Source organism: Triticum aestivum, chromosome 2D (assembly GCF_018294505.1).
Source record: "Triticum aestivum cultivar Chinese Spring chromosome 2D, IWGSC CS RefSeq v2.1, whole genome shotgun sequence".
In the NCBI taxonomy this organism is placed as follows: Eukaryota; Viridiplantae; Streptophyta; class Magnoliopsida; order Poales; family Poaceae; genus Triticum; species Triticum aestivum.
The window spans coordinates 20594086-20602702 of record NC_057799.1 but is presented as its reverse complement, the minus strand read 5'-3'; positions in this window follow the sequence as shown (position 1 = coordinate 20602702).

Genomic DNA, 8617 nt, shown 5'->3' with positions numbered 1-8617 from the left:
TTTACTATAAAAAAATGAACATCGATGCGCTTATAGAGGAAATTCAACCTAAATTCATAATAAATTTCTATGAAATTTACTGTGAATTTAGGTCAAATTCCCTGTATAAGGGCATCTATTTTCACTTTGAGGGAGCTCAACAAGGCAGAGAGGGACGGGCTTATAAACTGGTGTGAGCGTCGTTCGGTTGGCGAGGTGGGACTAAACACTGGCCGCAACTAGGACCAGCCCTTTAGTCCCGGTTTGTGTTATGAACCGGGACTAAAGGGTGGTGGGCCAGGAGCGTGGCCCATTGGTCCCGGTTTGTCCCACCAACCGGGACCAAAGGGTCCGGACGAACCAGGACCAATGCCCCCACGATGCCCGGCAGGCCCCTGGCCGCACGAACCGGGACCAATGCTCACATTAGTCCCGGTTCGTGACTGAACCGGGACTACTGTGAATATTGCCCTGTGACCAAAGCCCAGTTTTCTACTAGTTCAAGAAAGGGATTACGGGCATCTCATCTCTTTTTTAATATGTAAGCCTTCGGGCCTTGTTAAATTTAAAGCTTGTAATCCCCCTTGTTCATGTTTTTCATTCCGTACGGACTGTACCTGTGTGGGATGTTTTTAATGAAAAAGGGATGTTTGCCGGGTTTTTCGTTCGTGGGTAGACCCTGCGACAAGGAGCAAATCCTTGTTACCATTTAAGATAAACGTTTTCCGCCCGGCAACAGGCCTTGCCGTCCCCCCACTTCGCTCGACCATTCTCGCGCCCTTGGCGGAGGCAGGGATGGAGCGGGCTTAGACTCCTTGTTCTACTTCCTTGCCACCGCGACTACAACCAAATCCGGGCCCAGGAGATAATCCTTGGGTATAGAAAAGGGGAGCACGGTGGCCTAGAAATAAAACGAGGTTTCACATATCCCAGTTCCATTCCGAAATGCATGATAGAGGATGAAAGACTTATCTGGATCTGCAGCCCCCGGCAACCTTGTCTTGTCGCGGTTGGATCCTTGTGCTTGCAGCCCCCGGCAACTCTGGTTTGCTGGGGTGGGGACGCCGGTCCGTTTCCTTTCTTCCAAGTAGCTTAGCAGAAGTGCTCATTTGCCCTGCGAACCAAAGGAGGACAGAAAAGAAATAGATAGACACGCACTCGACCTCTAGGCTAGGGGTTAGTCGCCGCTAAGCACTATCAATCCTAACCAAGGAAGAGATTCGACCTAGCATGCAAGCTATAACTTAGGGCAACAACGCTTCATTTATTTATGCTCAGGGTCTGCGCCTGGCTTTGTACGAAGGGTTACATGCCTTGCCGCGCCTTACAGGTAAAACTTGCAAAGATGCTCGATGTTCCAGGAGTTGCTCACTGGGACAGCATCTTAAGTCTCCAGGCGGACTGTGCCGGGCCTGGTGACTCGCATTACCCGATAAGGGCCTTCCCACTTTGGCGTCAACTTGTTGGAATTCTTGGCCGACTGAACGTGCCGAAGAACAAGGTCGCCTTCCTCAAAGCTTCGGGCATGAACCTTGTGGCTATGGTAGCGGCGCAAGGCTTGCTCGTAGTGTGCTGCTCTCACAGCCGCCCGAAGACGATCTTCCTCAAGGAGCGTCGCGTCATCTTGGCACAACTGCTCTTGCTAAAGCTCATCATAAGCGAGCACTCGAGGTGACCCGTATATGAGTTCCGTGGGGAGAACTCCCTCCGCCCCACATACTAGGGCAAAGGGTGTCTGACCGGTGGCTCGATTTGGCGTCGTCCTGATCGAGCAAATAACCTCCAGCAACTCATCAATCCAGCGCCTTCCACTCTTGTGCAGCTTGTCAAAGGTCTTCGTCCTTAGGCCTCACAACACTTCAGCATTTGCCCTCTCCGCTGGGCCGTTGCTCCGTGGATGTGCCACGGAAGCAAACCAGACCTTGTTGCCGAGGTCTTGAATGTATTGCATGAAGGTGTGGCTTGTGAACTGCATGCCGTTGTCGTTGATGACTCTGTTTGGCACACCAAAACGGCAGACCAGTCCCTTGAAGAACTTGACAGCTGACTGAGCAGTCACCTTTCTCACTGCTTCCACCTCCGGCCACTTTGTGAACTTGTCAATTGCAACGTACAAGTACTCAAAGCCCCCAACAGCGCGGGGGAAAGGGCCCATTATATCGAGCCCCCAGACCGAGAATGGCCAGGAGAGAGGGATTGTTTGAAGGGCTTGAGCTGGTTGATGAAGCTTCTTTGAATGGAACTGACACGCTTCACAATTGGTTACTAGTGCCGTCGCATCTTGGAGGGCGGTGGGCCAGAAGAAACCTTGCCGGAACGCCTTTCCGGCAAGGGCCCTCGACCCTATGTGGGAGCCACATATGCCTCCATGTATCTCTGCCAACAGCTCCAATCCTTCCTCCCGGGGGATGCACTTCAATTTCATACCATTCGGCCTTCTCCTGTACAGGACGTCGTCGACGAACTGGTACAGGGCGAACCGGCGGGCTACTTTTTCCGCTTCCTCCTGCTCCTCAGGAAGCTCCCCTGTTTGGAGGAATCAGACAGTATGTTGTGCCCATGCTGGAGCCTGGGGCTCGACGGCAAGGACCAAAGGCATTTCCTCAGCCATGGGCGCGGCTGTCTCCATGGCCAGGGCTTGACGCCCTGCCAGAGCCAGTTGCCCTTTGGCAGGCTCAGCGTCCGCGGCAGCACCCTTGCCGGCAGCCCCAGAGGGCTCGGTAGGAAAGTACTTGCCGGGACTTGACTTCCTCCGCTTGTTCTGCCCCATTGACGGCTCGACGGATGGTTGAGTTAACCGGAGCAAAAAGGTACCTGGTTCCACAGGTAGCTTGAATTGAATGCAGCACGCTTCGACAGGTAATCGGCAATGTCGTTCTCCATTCAGGGGACGTGCTCTGCTTGGATACCGTCAAAGCGTTCCTCCAGCTTCCTCACGTCATCTACGTAAACCTCCATCAATGGGCTCTGGTAATCCTTGTTGACCTCCCTAACAACAAGCTGCGAGTCACCCCTGACGATGAGCTTCTTAACTCCGAGGTCTGTCGTGATCGTGAGACAGTCGAGCAATCCTTCGTACTCAGCAGTGTTGTTGGTGGACATCTCCCTGGGAAAGTGCATCTGGATCACGTACTTGAGGTGCTCTCCGGTGGGTGCGACGAGCAGCACACCGGCACCGGCGCCTTGTAGCAAGAAAGCCCCATCAAAGTACATGATCCAGTCGCGGTCTGCCTCCTTGCCGGGGAGAGTGGTCTACTGGATTTCTTCGTCAGGCATCGAGGTGAAGGAAATATGCCCTAGAGGCAATAATAAAGTATTATTTATTTCCTTATATCATGATAAATGTTTATTATTCATGCTAGAATTGTATTAACCGGAAACATAATACATGTGTGAATACATAGACAAACAGTGTGTCACTAGTATGCCTCTACTTGACTAGCTCGTTAATCAAAGATGGTTATGTTTCCTAGCCATAGACATCAGTTGTCATTTGATTAACGGGATCACATTATTAGGAGAATGACGTGATTGACTTGACCCATTCCGTTAGCTTAGCACCCGATCATTTAGTATGTTGCTATTGCTTTCTTCATGACTTATACATGTTCCTATGACTATGAGATTATGCAACTCCCGTTTACCGGAGGAACACTTTGTGTGCTACCAAACGTCACAACGTAAATGGGTGATTATAAAGGTGCTCTACAGGTGTCTCCAAAGGTACTTGTTGGGTTGGCGTATTTCGAGATTAGGATTTGTCAATCCGATTGTCGGAGAGGTATTTCTGGGCCCCCTCGGTAATGCACATCACTATAAGCCTTGCAAGCATTGTAACTAATGAGTTAGTTGCGGGATGATGTATTACGGAATGAGTAAAGAGACTGTGACACCCAAAATTTTTATTTTGGTTCTTTCAAAAATCTTTTATTTGATTTGAGGAAGGTATTTAAATTTTCTTCTAAAGGACTCTTCCTCCCAAAATATTTTCTTTTATGGCAAGTGTTTTATTTGATTCACCCAAGACTTGATTTTAGTCTTGGAGGTTTGTCCTTTTTATTTTGGACTCAAGACCAAATGCTTTTCACTTGGGAAATTCCTTTTTGAAAAAAAATCTTTTAAATGGCCCTGTGGCATTTTGAGGTGATCTTCTCCCCTTTTCAAAAATCCCTCTTGCCATGACCCAAGTGGAAATCCTCTCCCACAAACCTTTCCTCATCTTGGGATCATGATATGTTTCAAATCCAGCAAGTTGAACCTCTCCATGTATTTGCTTACATTTAAATTCTTATCAAAAATATTTCTGCCTTCTATCTTGATCATTGGAGGTTTACAAAGGAGCTACCCTTTCTGCTTTGAGTTTTGTCTCCAAACCAATTTCCCTAGCTAGTCCTTTGAACCCTCAACCAGGATCCATGAAGATTCACTGGTCTCCAGTTCAAAGTTTTCAAACTATACTTGCTGCAAGTTTGGACCAGATTTGCCAAATTTGATGAAATTCATTCTAATCCTTCTCCTAAAAATCTGAGAAAAATCAGGCAGCCTCTGGGTGCATTGAGAGGACACCTCACCAAGTCCCAGCTCCAGAAATTTTTTTCTCCTTGCCAAATCATTCTGTCGAACACCTGCAGAGCATTGTCAAAATCAGGTTCAGTCAAGTTCAGTTAACAGTGTCTGAAACTTCTGTCGTTTCTTCAGTGTTCGTTGTCCATCTCGCCAGTGTCGCCGTGGCGCCTTGCTCCCCATCCCCTCCCCCTTGTCCTCTGCACCGCACGAGCGCCTGGAAGGGTGCGGGTGTCGGCGACGAGCAGGAGGAGGTGCGCCGCCCCGTGACCGACGGCAGCGGCGGCTTTGCGGCTGCCAGAGAGAGGCGCAGCGTGGACGGCGCCACCCAGCGCCGCCCAAGCCACCGGAGGCCGCCGCATGGCCGTCCACTCCCTAGTGCGCGCTGCCACCCTCGTCGTGAACTGCCAGGCATGGAGCGCACTCTCTGCCGCCGCCGTGCCCGTACGGCCACCCCGTCGAGGACCGGCGCCATTACGCCAAGCCCAACCAAGATTAGCGGGGGAACGGCGCCAGCAAACCTCCCTGAACGTCGTGAACTGCCACCCTCGTCGTGAACTGCCAAACCATTGCCTCGCCGTAATTGCTCGTCGGAGCAATCCCGTTCACGGCCACCCCCTCGAATCGCCTATAAATAGAGGCCCCGAGCTCCAACTAGAACCCACACCACCTCTGCACACCTCCAACACCACGCCTGGCCACTGGAAGAGCCCCGAGGGAGTCTTCTTCCCCAACTCCGGCCGCCGCGACCCGCCATGGGATCCAGCTCGATTCGCTCCCGTGCGTGCACCTCCACCCTTCAACTCTTGCCAGTAGCTTCCCTATGCATCTACTCTCCTGACCCGCGCTTCAATTCGGAGTTTGCAGCACCCACCGGAGTTCTCCACCATCGCCCGAGCCGCCGTCCGCCGGAGAAAGTGTCGCCGTCGACGTGGTGCTCTCCGATGACCAAGTCCACCACCCACCGACGCGAAAGAACACGCTGAACCTCTTGGTACACTCCGATCTCCCTGACTCGCCGTGGTTCGACGCCGGCGACCACCGCAGCCTTCGGGCGCCGGCGAGGATTTAAACCTGACATGTGGGACCCCCACGTCATCCTCTCTTCTTTCCCCCCCGAAGCGTTTTCTGTTGGCGCCTTCGGGCAAGTACGTTTTCTCTGTGGGCTGGCGCGTTTCTCTTTGAACCGTTTTCTGTTTTCTCAGTTAAGTCCCTGGTTCTTTTCTATTTCATCACAAATTGGTCCCTGGACAAAAACCCTTATAACTTTTTAATAAAAACTGATTTTTGAGTGATTCTTTTTCTGACAGTCTTATATTTTTGTCTAGTTTTCTATAGTATTTATTTGGAAAAAAATTGTTACAACTTTTATGCACGCGTTGGTTTTCACGCTAGTATACATTTTCGCTACACCGTAGGGTCCGGAAGAGGTGACGGAGCCGCGAACTTCGCCGAGCTAGACTCCGACTTCTCCGAACCAGGCAACCATGTTTGAACCTTTGATATGATAGGTGTTTTGCATGTTTGCTTGAATGGTTGTGCATGGCATATGAGCATCAGTGAGTATCTCGTTGCATGTAAGGCAACTACCCGTGTGTTCCGAAGTTACTATAATCTCTGATGAGAGATGGCCTAGTCATGTGGTGACATGAAAGGCAGTGAGGTGGTATTTTTGTAGCATGCCAGCCTTACGATGTCCGATAAACTCCGACGTTAACGTGGACTGAGTCACGTTATCATTCTTCTCCTTTCCGTGCCGCCACATGTTTTCTGCCAATAATACGGTTTAGTAAGTTGGTAACCTCTTTCCGTGTACACACCAAATAGAGGGGCCGGGATGAGGGTTCCATGGCCCTGGATTAAAGCCAATCATCCGGTCAGGGGGCATGGGTGTTTCCGGTTGGGACCGAGAGGGGGGCACCCCTTAGAGCGCGCGTATATAAATTTTATCCCATGCTACACGAGGTTGTAGCCTCCCCGTCTCAAGGTTTTTCTTGAACGTTGCCGAGGGTGATTCCTGGCTTCGGAATGTTTAATGGGTGTGTACTGGTTAGATGTGTTTCTTCCAAAACACCGTAAACGGAACTAGTCCTTGTGACTACTGAAATCCGTTGGCTGTGGTTAAAGTACAAACTTTGCAGAGTCAAATTCCTTTCCGAGTCATCGTATCTATGGTCAAGGACCATGGCCAGTATACCCATATCTATGTCAATCCTCGTGGTAACCCCCGGTGAACAAGCTTGAGTGGTAAACCCGGTTGCATTGTTAATCCTGTGGATGGACTAACCTTTTATTTATATCGTACCTGAGTATTCCTTTAAAATGATTTTAAACTCTTGAACTACTGAATTATTAAGTTATGATATAAGCCCTGTATGTGATGTCGCTCAGACGTCCGACTGTGACATGTTTGTTATTTACCTTTGATATAAGCCCTGTATGTGATGTCGCTCAGACGTCCGACTGTGGCATGTTTGTCATTTACCTTTGATATAAGCCCTTTATGTGATGTCGCTCAGACGTCCGACTGTGGCATGTTCGTTGTTTACTTTTGATATAAGTCCTTTATGTGATGTCGCTCAGACGTCCGACTGTGGCATGTTCGTTATTTACTTTTGATATAAGCCCTTTATGTGATGTCGCTCAGACGTCCGACTGTGGCACGCACTGTCTTTTATATCTTATTATAAGCCCTTTATGTGGTGTCGCCTCGACGCCGGACTGCGGCATTGTTATTCTTGTATTTTTCCTCTCGAGGAGTCATTCAGACACTCGTTTGGCCCTCAGTATTTACCGCCCGACTTCCCTTTATTTTTCCCATACATTATTATCCCGTTGTCTGAGTGCGCTCGTTAATCTGTTCATATGCATCATGTTTACATTTGTTATATCTTATGTCCGAACTGTCTTGCGAGTAGTTTCATAGTACTCACCTGGCTTGTTGATTTGGCCAGATGTTGACGAAGGCGATCTCATGGATGAAGAGTTTGATAGTGAGTCCGACGCTTAGAGGAGTCCCAGTCAGTCCCGTGCGATCCTGGATATTGGTCACTTGTATTATATGCGCTTCCGCCACCCATAATAAGTATCCTCGAGCCTCACTCCGACGCTCGAAGAGCTATTAGTTTTCAGGAGTCATATCACCCACTTCAGTGTGATATATCCACCACCGTTTTTATCGTGAGTTAGTAGTTATGCCACCCTATCCGCCTTTATGTGTTATTGGCGTGTTTGTAATAAAATTGTTGAGCAGTCTTGTATTGTATTCAGTACTCCTGGTATTATCTTCTGTGATCAAGATTTTGTCTACCAGTAAGAAGAAATTCTTCTTTACTGGTCCGTAAAAGGGATCGATCTCTCAATAAATATTTTTATTGGAAAACCGGTCGTGACAAGCTTGGTATCAGAGCCAGGCTGACTGTAGGAAGCCCCTAGGTGCGCTCGCAAATCGGTTATTAGCGTCTTTTGTGCTTTTGCAGCATTTTGCAATTGTAGCTAATTTTTCTGTTGGTCATCATAAATTTATGACATGACAACTCAGAATTTTTGCCTACTTTTGTAGATGGCTGGCAGCAACTGCGAGACTTGGGTGTTCACTAACGTGCCCGAGGGGTTTGTCAAACTCCTCGTCTCCATCACCAAGCTCGCGATCGGGCCAGCGACTCGTCCGGAGTTCACACTTTACCAGCACAAGCTCAACGACGACGTGTCTATGCACCAGGCCGTGGTGCAATTCAAGGGAGGACGTTCTGCGTCTCACCACTTCCGTTTTGTGGGAAGGGCCATGCCTACCGAGAGGCATGCCATGCATATGGCTGCCCGTGAGGCGATAGCTCGCCTTCGGGACATTCTTCCTATGATGAAGACTCGTCGCTACCGCTACCTCCCATGCCATGTGCCATATACTTGTCACTATGCATTCGCTTGCCATAGGGGAGAGCGAGATGAAGCCATCGAGATGGTTGTGGAGTATCTCAAAGCTCTGGAGGAATCTTTCGACAACCTCGTGGATGATCTTGTGGCTGCCCGCATGGACTTAGTTCGGGGCGGTCCTGCCTGCAGGAAGGAGCTTCTC